Source organism: Lycium barbarum, chromosome 1 (assembly GCF_019175385.1).
Source record: "Lycium barbarum isolate Lr01 chromosome 1, ASM1917538v2, whole genome shotgun sequence".
Classification (NCBI taxonomy): domain Eukaryota; kingdom Viridiplantae; phylum Streptophyta; class Magnoliopsida; order Solanales; family Solanaceae; genus Lycium; species Lycium barbarum.
In genome coordinates this window covers 112988087-113000976 of record NC_083337.1, presented here as the reverse complement: position 1 = coordinate 113000976, position 12890 = coordinate 112988087, and positions in this window count along the sequence as shown.

The following is a 12890-nucleotide window of genomic DNA, read 5'->3' as shown; positions in this document are numbered from 1 at the left end:
GCCGGTGATTATCCGCATAAGATTTTTGGCGGCTTTGGGCTGTCAACAATCGATCCCGGATCACTTTGACTTTTTCTACCGCTTGCTGAATCAATTTCGGGCCTATTAGCTGTACCTCTCCTATTTAAAACCATCCAATTGGGGACCTACATTTCCTTTCATATAGGGCTTCATACGGAGCCATTTCGATACTGGAATGGTAGCTATTGCTGCAAGCAAACTCAATAAGGGTAAGTGATCATCCCAGCTACCACGAAAATCTAATACACATGCCCGTAGCATATCTTCCAAAGTTTGAATAGTACGTTCGGCTTGTCCATCAGTCTGTGGATGAAATGTCGTGCTAAGCTTCACCTGGATACCTAGACCTTCTTGAAATGACTTCCAGAATTTAGCTGTAAACTGCGCTCCCCTATCTGTAATAATGGATAGTGGAATACCATGAAGTCACACAATTTCTTTGAGATATAACCTCACATAATCTTTTGTTAAGTATGTGGTCCTGACTGGAAGAAAATGAGATGCCTTGGTTAATCTGTCCACAATTACCCATATAGAATCATACTTGCCTCGGGAACGGGGAAATCCTATAATAAAATCCATATTGATAATTTCCCATTTCCACGTAGGAATTTTCATCGCTTGCAATAGCCCTCTTGGCTTCTGATGTTCGATCTGTACTTGTTGGCAATTTGGACATTGGGCTACAAATTCTGCTATGTCTCTCTTCATGCCATCCCATCAATATATCAATTTGAGATCGTGATACATCTTTGTTGCACCTGGGTTAATAGAATATCGAGAATAATGGGCTTCTTCCAGAATTCGTCGGCCCAATTCTGCAACATTCGGAACACATAACCTGCCTTGGTATCTAAGAATCTCATCCATCGAAGTTTTAAATGGAGATCTCTATTTTTCATGAAGTGTGTCTCTATACTGACTCAGCTGAGGATCTTCATACAGAGACTCTTTCACTTCCACATTCAGAGACGAAACCGTGGGATCATTAATACCAATCCCTGCACTACCTGAATCAATTGCACGCACTCCAAGATTTGCTAGATGGTAAAGCTCATGAATCATTTCTTTCCTTTCTGGAGGAACTTCACATAAACTATCCATTGATCGGCGGCTATGCGCATCGGCTACTACATTTGCTTTTCCGAGGTGGTATAAAATATCCACATCATAATCTTTTAGCAATTCTAACCACCGCCTTTGTCACAGATTTAACTCCTTCTGTTTGAAAATGTACTGAAGGCTTTTATGATCGGTATAGATGTCAACATGTACACCATACAAGTAATGTCTCCATATCTTTAATGCATGAATAACCGCAGCCAATTCGAGGTCATGAGTTGGATAGTGTTTTTCATGCTTCCGCAACTATCTCGAAGCATAAGCAATATCTCTACCATGCTGCATTAACACACATCCTAACCCAACCCCGGAAGCATCACAGTATACCACATAACCATCTCACCCTTCTGGAAGCGTTAAGACTGGAGCTGAGGTCAATCTGTCCTTCAACTCTTGGAAACTGTGCTCACAAGCGTCATTCCATTGAAATTTAACTGACTTCTGGGTTAACTTCGTCAATGGGGCTGAAATAGATGAAAATCCCTCTACGAATCTTCTATAATAACCTGCCAATCCCAGAAAACTACGAACTTCTGTAGGTGTCGTAGGCCTTGGCCAAGCCTTTACAGCTTCAATTTTCTGAGTATCAACCCGAATACCATCATCTAAAATAACATGGCCAAGAAATGTTACGGAATTCAGCCAAACTCACACTTTGAAAATTTTGCATACAATTCTTGGGCTCGAAGAATTCCAATAACAATACGTAAATGATGGGCATGTTCTGATTCTGTGCGAAAATACACCAGAATATCATCAATGAATACTATCACAAATAAATCCAAGAGTGGCCTGAATACATTGTTCATCAAATTCATAAGCATGGCCGGAGCATTACCCAGCCCAAACGACATCACCCGGAATTCATAGTGGCCATATCTTGTTCTGAAGGCTGTTTTGGGAATATCTTCTTCTCTAACCCTCACTTGATGATAACCCGACCTCAAGTATATTTTAGAAAACCACTTGGCACCCTATAGTTGATCAAATAAATCATCAATCCTAGGGAGAGGATATTTGTTCTTTATCGTCACCTTGTTCAACTTCCTATAATCGATGCACATTCGTAGGGAACTATCTTTCTTTCTTACAAAAAAGACTGGTGCTCCTCACGGTGATGAACTGGGTCTAATAAACCCCTTTTCCAAAAAATCTTTTAATTGCGCCTTTAGCTCTTTCAATTCTGCCGGGGCCATTCAATAAGAAGGAATAGAAATAGGCCTGGTGTCCGGCAACACATCAATGACGAAGTCAATTTCTCTTTCTGGAGGAAGGCCTAGAAGTTCATCTGGAAATACATCCGGAAATTCATTTACTATCGGAACAAATTGGAGAGTTGGCGACTTTGCCTCGGTATCATGAACTCGGACTAGATTATAAAGGTAGCCTTTGGCTATCATCTTCCTTGCCTTGAGATAGGAATAAAACCTAGCTCTTTGAGACGCTGTATTACCCTTCCATTCAAGCACGGGTTCTCCCAGAAATTGAAATCGAACTACATTCATCCGGCAATCCACATTAGCATAGTATGAGGCCAACCAGTCCATACCCATAATTACATCGAATTCTAACATTTCAAGCTCAACTAAATCAGCTTTAGTTTGGCGATCACATATCACTATCACACAATTTTTATACACTTGCTTAGCTATCACAGGATCACCAACCGGAGTAGATACCTCAAAAGGTTTGATTGGCTCAGGTTTCACCCCAATACTACCAGCAACATACGGGGTAATATAGGAAAAAGTAGAACTCGGATCTATCAAGGCATATACATCATAGGAAAATATGCATAATGTACCTGTAACCACATTTGGGGAGGACTCAAGATCCTGTCATCCGGCTAAAGCATCTATACGGGGCTGAGTGGCACCTGAAGTAGATAATCCCCCTCGGCCTCTACCTTGGCCCGCTGGAATCTGAGGAGTCTGCCCTACCGGGCGCATTGAAGAGGAGCCAGCTGCTGATCCTGTGGGCTGAATCCCCACTCTACCGCTCGTCGACGGGCAATCTCGCATCATATGCCCAACATGGCCACAAGCATAGCAAGCCTCCGAACCTTGGCGACACTGTCCGGAATGTAGTCTACCGCACTGGCTGCATCGCGGTACTGAGGGTCTCCTCTGACTATAATAGTTATATCCCGCATTTTGTACATTCAGATATTTCAAGATAATTATGAGAAGTTAAAGGCAAGGCTATTAAGAAAGGCTAGGGGTAAAAAGGAAAATTCATGAGGTGGCTCATGGAAATGTCAAGGAATGTTTTGGGGTTAAAAGTGAATTATGGAAACTTAAAAGTCTTAACAAAAGGGGCCATGTGGCCGTGCACTATGGAGTGGGCCTTGGCCCACATGTATGAAATATATATGTGATATTAGATGAATTAGTGCTCATATTCATCATCTTTTCCACACCTAGAAAGTTGAAGAAACTTGGAGAAGAAGGGAGAGCTCTATTCGGCCATAGTCAGCAAAAATTGAGGTCCGAAAACCTTGATCAAAAGATTATTTTCTTCTAGCAATTCCACCAATTGGAAGGTCCTCTTTAACGTGGAGTAGTTGTTGGGGCAAGTAAACCATTCATTCTTGTAAGGAGCAACCTTAGCCAAGTAAGAAGATAAGTGGAAAAGGTAAGGTTTAATCCTTTTTTTATATGTTATGGATGGTTTGTATATAGTGTAGAGTGTAGAAATGAATGAAATCCATGAAAGTATGTGTGTTGGGTTGTAGCCGTGTAGGTGGTTGTTTTGTGTAGAAGTGATGAATTAATTTTACTTAGTATTTTAGTTGTTGTTGTTGTGGATTCTATGGTGCAAATGAAGGTTTAATGGTTCACATTGGCATTGAAATTGTTTGTGGGTTGTTGGAGGAGTTAATGTGATTTTAATATAGTTTCTTGTAATTATAAGAATGAAGTTGCTAATGTGTAGATTGTTGGTGTAGTTTGTGAATTTGAAAGAAGGAAATGTGTTGTTATTGTTCTTGTTGAACTTGGAAGGTTTCGGGTGAAGTAGTATGTTGGTTGGGTTATTTGAATGTTGTGTGAATTTTTGAAGTGTTCTTGAATCATGTTAGAATGATTTCGGATTAACACTCGGATGTGAGATCATTGGTGTTAGCTTGACTGTATATGGTCAATTTGAATGTAAATGGGATGTTGTCGAATTATGTAGAAAAGAGTTACTAACGTTAGAATGTGTTTTGAATTGATTATTGATGTTGTTGGCATGGTTGTTGGGACTGTTGTTGATGATTTGGGCTAGTTCAATTCTCGGGGATGGTTGTATTTACAGGGGAAATGCTGCCGAAATTTCGGCAGATCATAAGTAAATTTATTTGAAAGACTAAGACAAGTGTATAACGATGAGTCTAATGATTGTGTAAATTCTCTTGAATGTAGACTAGCAAGCTTGGACGAATAAGCGTAGCTAATAGGACGTGGAACAGGTATGTAAGGCTTACCCTTTCTTTCTTTTGGCATGTCCTAGAGCTAAGTAAGTTATGATACGTATCTTGAGGTAACTCTATTCTTGATTCCGAGCTTGTTAATGATTCTTATTCACTTCTTGATGTAAGTATGCTTAGTATAGTCGAGATTATCATATGATTGAATAACGAGCAAAGCATAAAGAGTTCTTGTTTTTTTTAAAGAGTTCTATAAGTATTAATGTCCCTAACTTCCGTAGACAGACTCGGATTGCTTTAAACGTTCGTAGAGGTTTCTATAACGAATAACGTTCCTAACTTTCATAGGCTAACTCGGATTGTTTTGGAAACGTAGCGTAACGATATCCATAATGAATCCATTCCTAGATGTAGGATATCCTGAGTTCTTTGACCTCTTAAGCCCGAAGGGGCATTCTTAAGTTGTGCGACTTCATAATGCTGTCTAAATCCCGAAGGGGACATTCATAAGGTTTTTCTCTTACCTATGCATTTTACATTTAAATTTGTAAGTCTCGAAGGAGACAAATGAAAAAGGTTTGATTTCATACATGACGTCCATAATAGTTTTTTTTAGATGATTTCATGACGCGACTGAGCGTGGTATATAACGTATGGCCTCGGCTTAAGTCCGAGAGTGCTATGGCCTCAGCTTATCTCTGAGTGTGCTATGACCTCAGCTTATGTCTTAGCGTGCTATATAACATATGGCCTCAGTTTATGTTATGCCAATTGAGTTGTGCATATGGTTTCACTAATAATTTCGAGGAAATTAGTTTTATACTAAAGGAAACATAAAGTTAGCCTTGAATAAGGTCCATAACTTTCTTATGGTAACTCGGATTGACTGGAAACGTGTTTATGGTCTTACTAATGATCTCGAGAAAATTTGTTTTATACTAAAGGAAACATAAAGATGATTTTCAAAACCACTCCGAAAGGGGTGCGAGATTTTACTATTTCATTTTATTTACGATTTATATTTACACTCCATAGCACTATTTCTTTGTATGGATATTCGTGGATTAAGTTGTGTTGACATCATCGTTATTATGCCGGAAGCGGCATGTCCGAAGGGGCCATCATCATTATTATTATGCCGGAAGCGGCATGCCCGAAGGGGCCATCATTATTATTATGCCGGAAGCGGCATGCCCGAAGGGGCCATCATTATTATTATGCCGGAAGCGGCATGCCCGAAGGGGCCATCATTATTATTATGCCGAAAGCGGCATGCCCGAAGGGGCCATCATTGTTACTATGCCGGAAGCGGCTGTCCGAAGGGACTATTTTGTTAGCATGTCGGAAGCGGCACGTGTGTTAGATTGCATCATTTACTTAAAGAATGTGTGTTCGCTTGCATTATTTACTTAAGCATTGTTTTGAGACCTCGTGTATACATTTATGCTTCTTCCAGCGAAGGCTACAGGTATTGAGTTTGATTGTGATTTCACCTCTCCTAAATCAAGCTATGGTTATGATTTGTTACCTCCTTACATACTCAGTACATTGCCCGTACTGACGTCCCTTTTGCCTGGGGGCGCTGCGTTTCATGCCACACAGGTGTATACAGATGAGTGAAAGACATTGGATATAGGATGTTCCCATGCTACCAGCTACATTGGCAAGCTCCATCTCAGTTTGGAGTGTTGCCGGGTCAAAGTACTTATGTTATGGTATTTTTTATATGTTAGAGACTTTGCAGACAGTGTCCTGTGAATAGGGCGTCGAGAAGTGCGAATCATTTGTAGATTATAAAAGAGTATGTATTCTAGATGATTTCAATTGGTTTAAAGTACTTAATTGATTGAAAGTTTTCATAATTATTATAGAGATAATGATCTCTATGTGAAAAAGTTTCATGTTTTTAAAAGTTTTTGAAATGACAGGTTTTGATAGAGCGAATGTCTAAGGGTTCGCTCGACTCTGATGAGAGTCGGGTGTCCGTCATGCCCTATCAGGACTGGGTGTGACAATAATCTTCCCTGAACTGAGAATCCGAGGCCCTCGAACTCTGACCCGGTCCTGAACGAAAGGAATGATCAAATATCCTACCCGTGAATCGAGGAGGTGCACTAGTCACCGACTAGCCTGAATATTGGGGATAAGTCTGCCTCGATCCCCCTCTATAATCATTGCCTGCCCCCATAGATTTGGCTTTCTTGCTTTGCCTTCTATCAATATCACGATCACCTCTTGGTGGTGGCTGTCGTCCCTCTAAGTTCTGGGCATGGGCTTGTATTCGGGAAATATCCATCCCTTCTTGTAGCGAAGCCGTTAAACAGTCCTTGAACAAATGTGGCCCCAACCCACTCACAAACCTGTGCACCCTATCTCCCATATCGGCCACCATAGTCAGGGCATACCTAGCCAAGGAATTAAATTGCAGGCTATACTCCCGGGCACTCATATTTCCTTGCTTAAAATTTAGAAATCTATCCGCTCTACCTCGGCGAACCTGGGGTGGCAAATAATAGCCGATGAAGGCATCGACGAATTCTTGCCAAACGGGAGGAGGCACATTCTCTTTTCTCGATGCTATCCAATTATTATACCACAATACTGCCACATCTCGGAGTCTATAAGATGCCATCTCCACGGATTCAGTCTCGGAGGCATGAATAATTCTCAATGTTCTCAACATCTCATCAACCGAGCACCCCTCATTCTACTGCTTATCATACTCATTAAACGATCTTTTATCAATTTTATACTCAAAGCATAAGGAAATTCATTTTTCATTTCAAAACATAATAATTTATATGCACAAGACTTTTGGTCATTGAAATAATATATACATATAGATATACATAGTAGTAACCTCGTGTGACCGTACCACCCACACTGCGTATCTACGAGCCTCTACTAGAGTACTAGACATATGAACGGGACAGGACCCCGTCGTGCCCAAAACATACATGTACATAAAAGGATAACCATAAGCACCTCCAGAACAATGGAGTGCTCTCAAACAGCTAACAGCTCCTACGAGTCTGGATCAAGATCACCTCCCTGTCTACCTGTGGGCATGAACACAACGTCCAAAGAAAATGGACATCATGTTACATCCGACATTTTTGTTCATTCGGAAAATTCAAGATAAAATGACTTGTGATGAATAAGGCCACAATTGGACCTTACTTGGCATGAATGTGTAAGTTATGAATACCTTGGTGTGGAATTACGAAAGGAGGCCAAGGGCCAAAATTGGAATTTTGGAAAACTTGGTCCATGAATTACCATTTTTAGCCAACAATTTGGGCTAAAAAAAAAATAATAAGATAAGGCCCAATTGGGAAGGCCCAACCGGCCACTTCACTTTAGCCCAAGTCCATGGTGAATAATTAATCACCATGTGACATTATATATGTGATCTTATCTTAAGAAGGTTCAAGAAAAAAATCAAAAGAAATCAAGAGCAAAAGAGGAGAGCATTTCGGGTTTTGGAGAGAAAAAGAAAGAAAAGAAAGAAAAAATTTTGGAGCCAATCCTTTGGTTTAAAGAGTTCATCTCTTGAGAGATTATTGCTAAGCACAAGATTCTCTACAAGTTGGTATAAATATTGGGGCAAGAAAACAATTTTTATCTCCAAGTGAAGGGCTTGAAGAAAGGTGAGAATTTCATGATTTTGTTGTGTTATAAATGGTATATGTATGTTGTAGTATGTGTGAATGAATGAAAAACATGGAAATTTTGTGTGTTGGAACTAGGGGTGTGTTGGCCGAATATGTACATGAAATTGCATGATTTTAATGGCTTGAATTCTTGTTGTAATCTAGTTGTAATATGATGGGAATTATATTAGAAAGGAAAGTGGAATGAATTAGTAAAAAATTGGAAGTGTGGGAGGTGGCCGTGTGGTGCTAGGTTTGATATGAAATATGAATTTGATTTTTGGTTGTATGCTAATTGAGTTAAGGTGAATTGAATCTTGTTAGCATGTTAATTGTGTTGTTATGGAAGATTGGTTATTAAGTTGTTGAAGGAAATTATTGAACTTTGTTATGATTTGTGTATAAGTGAAAATGAAAGTGTTAAGAGGCAAATTATCCTTATGACAATGAACTTGGAATATAAAAATGTGTTGATGAGTTTGCATGTTGAAAGTTAGGAAGGGATTGGAAAAGTAGTGACTTGATGGAAAGTTGAATGTTTGTGAATTTTATGAATATCTTGTGAATATTATGTGAACATGTTATGGATTCCTCCGATGTGTGTCGTAATGATTTTGATGGATAATGGATATGAAAATAATAAGTTTTGGTTGGAAATGTAAGCTTGAAACGAAAGATGATTCGTCGTGTCGAAGGGTGGCTAATAATGCCATAGCGTATGATTTAGTGTTTATTGATGTTTGTTGTTGTTTGGATGTCTCCTCTGGGTTGTTGTGTTGCTAAGTTGAGCCGAGCTAAGTCTCGGGGATGTCGTATATATAGAGGAAATGCTGCCGAAATTTCGGTAGGCAATTATGTGTAAAGTTAGAGTATTGAAAGAATGAAACTAACCAAATGGTAAACTTGACCATTTCCAGATTTTGGACGAAATTTGGATTGACGCCGAGCGAGCATAAGGCGCCATCGAGGTATGTGAAGCACTTCTCTACGTTCCTAGGCATGTGCTGGATGTGGTAGGCTCGACCGCGAGCCTTAAGTCCGACTCCGTTCCCCGGAATTCGAGACGGAAAACCGCTCCAATTCCTTCAATTCAATTGAACCTATTTTCTTACAAATTGTCCTTAAAGTGAGATTTTGCACAAAAATTTCCCCAAACGGAGTCGGAACACTTCCGAATGAGTATGGGTGACCTCATAAGGTCAATTATCAATAATTTACGTATGTAGTCTCGGGTGGGTTCGAGGTGGGCCCACAAGGCCCGATACTCCCGGTACGATTTTAAAATACATCTGTTTTGGTCCGATGTTCTCCAAAAACTTCTGAACTATTGTTTTATGTATATTATGGCTATTTTTGTGTAATTTATACAATATGATTTCTGAACAGTTGAGAATCCCATTCTGATAATAATCTGTCGTGCCTTCCCAACTAGGATATAGGCGCGTACTATGCATACTATCTGGATATTCTGATTTTGGCTCGCCGTTTGGCACCCTTCAATTTGATCGAGTCTGTATGTTGAGTCTGTAGGTAGGTGGTTTCTCATTTATCGATTCGTGTCTGTCTCAATGCATTCTTTCACTGCGACCCGGGCCAGGTTCTGTTATCGTGCATAATTCTCTGCATTGTTCACCGCGTCCCTCGGCGTACGGGCCGGGATCTGTATGTCTGTATGATCTGTGTATGGGGATGGCGGCCAGGATGGCATATGATCTGATTTGATTCTGTCTGTCCACCGCGTCCCGTACTAAGAGGGCCGGGTTCTGTTACCGCGCCCCCAGACAGGGCCGGGATCTGTATGAATATATGCGTGTGCCATCTGTATTTATAAAGCACACGCCTTGGTATGATTTTGTATGACTCTGTGCTACTCTGCATGCATAATTCTGTCCGTCATACTACTGTCTGTCCGTCTGTGTTACGACTATTTCTGTATGTCCGTATGGCTTCTGCTTCTGTATGTCCGTATGGATTCAGATTCTGATCGTCTGTCCGTATTATGATTCCGTCTGTCTGTCCGAACTATAATTCTGTTCATTTGTGTGTAACACGATTCTATATGTCTGTCTGGATCATAACTCTGTCCGTTAGTTTGACTTATGATTTTGCCCGTTATATTTCTGTGACTCTAGTTCGGACTATGTTTATATCTGTTACGTTTCTGCTTTACATACTCGGTACATTTTCCGTACTGACCCCCGTTCTTCGGGGGCTGCGCTACATGGCCGCAGGTACAGACGCACCAGGTGATACGCCGCCCGCGTAGGTTTCCGACTCTGCTTTTTGAAGAGCTCCTTTGACCCGGAGCATATCTTTTGGTATATATTTTCTGTCTTCTGTGTACTCCGTATGTGTGTATATTCTGGGTACGGCGGGGCCCTGTCCCGCCATATGATTTTGTATGTCTGTAGAGGCCTGTAGATAGATGTGTGGGTTACGGGTTTCGTCTGTATGTTAGCCTTATCGGCTTACTTGTAAATGTCTGTATGTTCAGGTATATATGTATATATACGTATGGTTGCGCGCGTGCCGTATTTGTATAGGCCTATTTCCGTACTTCTGTTTTGAAACGAAAAAAAAAAAATTGTATGATTCGAATTCGATCAGATAGGTACGTATGGGTATCCAGTTAGGGTACCAGTCGCGGCCCACGGGGTTTGGGTCGTGACAAAAGTGGTATCAGAGCGGTTAGTCCTCGGAATGTCCACAGGCCGTGTCTAGTAGAGTCTTGTTTATCGATGTGTTGTGCACCACATCTATAAACGGGAAGCTACAGGGCATTTAGGATGTTACCCTTCTTTGGATCTTTAGATCGTGCGATAGAACTGTATTAGTAGGATGAACCTCTCCTAACGATCTGCTATGTTTCAGTGATGCCTCCGAAGAAGGCAATAGCTGCCCAGAAGGGCAAGGCCAGGATTGAGGCAGGAGAGACCAGCCAGGCCCCGAGGGTTACCAGGGCCAGTGTGCACCCTGCACTTAAGGATGTGCCCCCGTCGTCTGGATCTGTTACACCCCCCTTGCCGGAGGATATCAGAGCAGCAGGAGCTGCTAATCGGGAGACGGCTCCACCGCAAGCCCCTGAGGTTCCAGTGCCCGAGCCTCCAGCTCCACAGGCAGGGGCGGAGGGTAGGGCCATGCGAGATGCGGTTCAATTATTGACCACATTGATGGCGGAGCAGGTTCGCAGGCATGGATTTGGGGGTGGTCGTGCGGATAGGTACGAGAGCTCCAGGGCTCGTGAGTTTCTGACATGTAATCCTCCAGAATTCTCCGGGGCAAAACCTGAGGAGGATCCCCAGGAGTTCATTAGAAAGATGGAGAGCACACTACGACTGATTAAGGCTTCGCCGACTGAGTCTGTGGAGTTGGCTTCGTATCGATTATATGAGGTGGCAGCAAATTGGTATGAGTCTTGGCAGCTCTCCAGGGGTGACGATGCTCCCCCAGCGGTATGGGCCGAATTTACTAAGGCCTTTCTTGACCATTTTCTACCACCAGAGCTACGAAGAGCTAGGGTCGATCGGTTCTTGAACTTGAGACAGAATGGTAGGAGTGTTCGCGAGTACAACCTAGAGTTCGATTCATTGGCTAGGTATGCACCCACCATAGTAGCTGAGATGGCCGACAGGGTGCACATGTATGTGATGGGACTGGACTCTTATCTGATTGATGGTTGTTTGGCTGTGGCTGCTCAGCTAGGGATGCATGTAGCCCGGGTACAGGCACACGCCCAGGGCATGGAGGACCGACGTAGGGAACGTCGGCCTGATAGGGGTTACGACAGGGGCCAGCCTAAGAGAGCCAGATCGGCTGGGTATTCAGAGGGATTTCAGAGCGAGCCTTCCCAGCGGCAGAGAAATAGGTATTCATCCCAGCCAGCCTACAGTACGCCCCCACAGTTCGCAGGACAGAGCTCCAGAGGTCCCGGTCAGTCGAGGCCACCCATACCCCCGTGTTCTTATTGTGGGAGGCCCCACCCGGGGGAGTGTTACCGCGCTACGGGCGCTTGTTATTTTTGTGGGAGCCCAGACCATCGAGTCAGAGAGTGCCTACTTAAGGGCAGTTCGGGTTCAGCCCGGCCTGCTGGGTCCGTTGCAGGCTCATCTTCTCCTTCAGCGGCCATGCGCCCTGCGGGGCGAGGAGCACCAGCACCAGCACCAGCACCAGCGCCAGCGGGTCGTGGCAGAGGACGTGGTGCAGCTTCTGGTTACAGCGGTCCTTCGAACTGCGTGTTTGCTTTAACCGGCCGGCAGGACCCAGGAGCGTCTTCGAGTGCACGCCCAGGTACGCCAGCCAATCCTTTTTGAGAAATGTATGTATGGATAAGTTTGTATTTTGCTGAATTACGTGATCTTATACTTCTGGGTATTGGAAATAGTAAGATAAATGTTAATTTGGTGGATACCGAGATTCAGAAAAGCAATATGGTAATGGTATGACTTAGCCGGGGGTGGGACCCGCTACCAAAATTTTTCAGAAAATCTGCGAAGACCCCGATTTACTCTAAAATTACGTGACAAAGGTCGTGAGGGGCAATCGACGAAATTATATTAGCCCTAACGTGTCGAAATGCATGAAAGTTTCGGAGTTAAGCGTGCTCAGGCCATAGCAATTCTGGGATGGGTGACCCCCTGGGAAGTAATGCAAAGTTTTGCTCAAGTGTAGGTATGACCGATATAAAA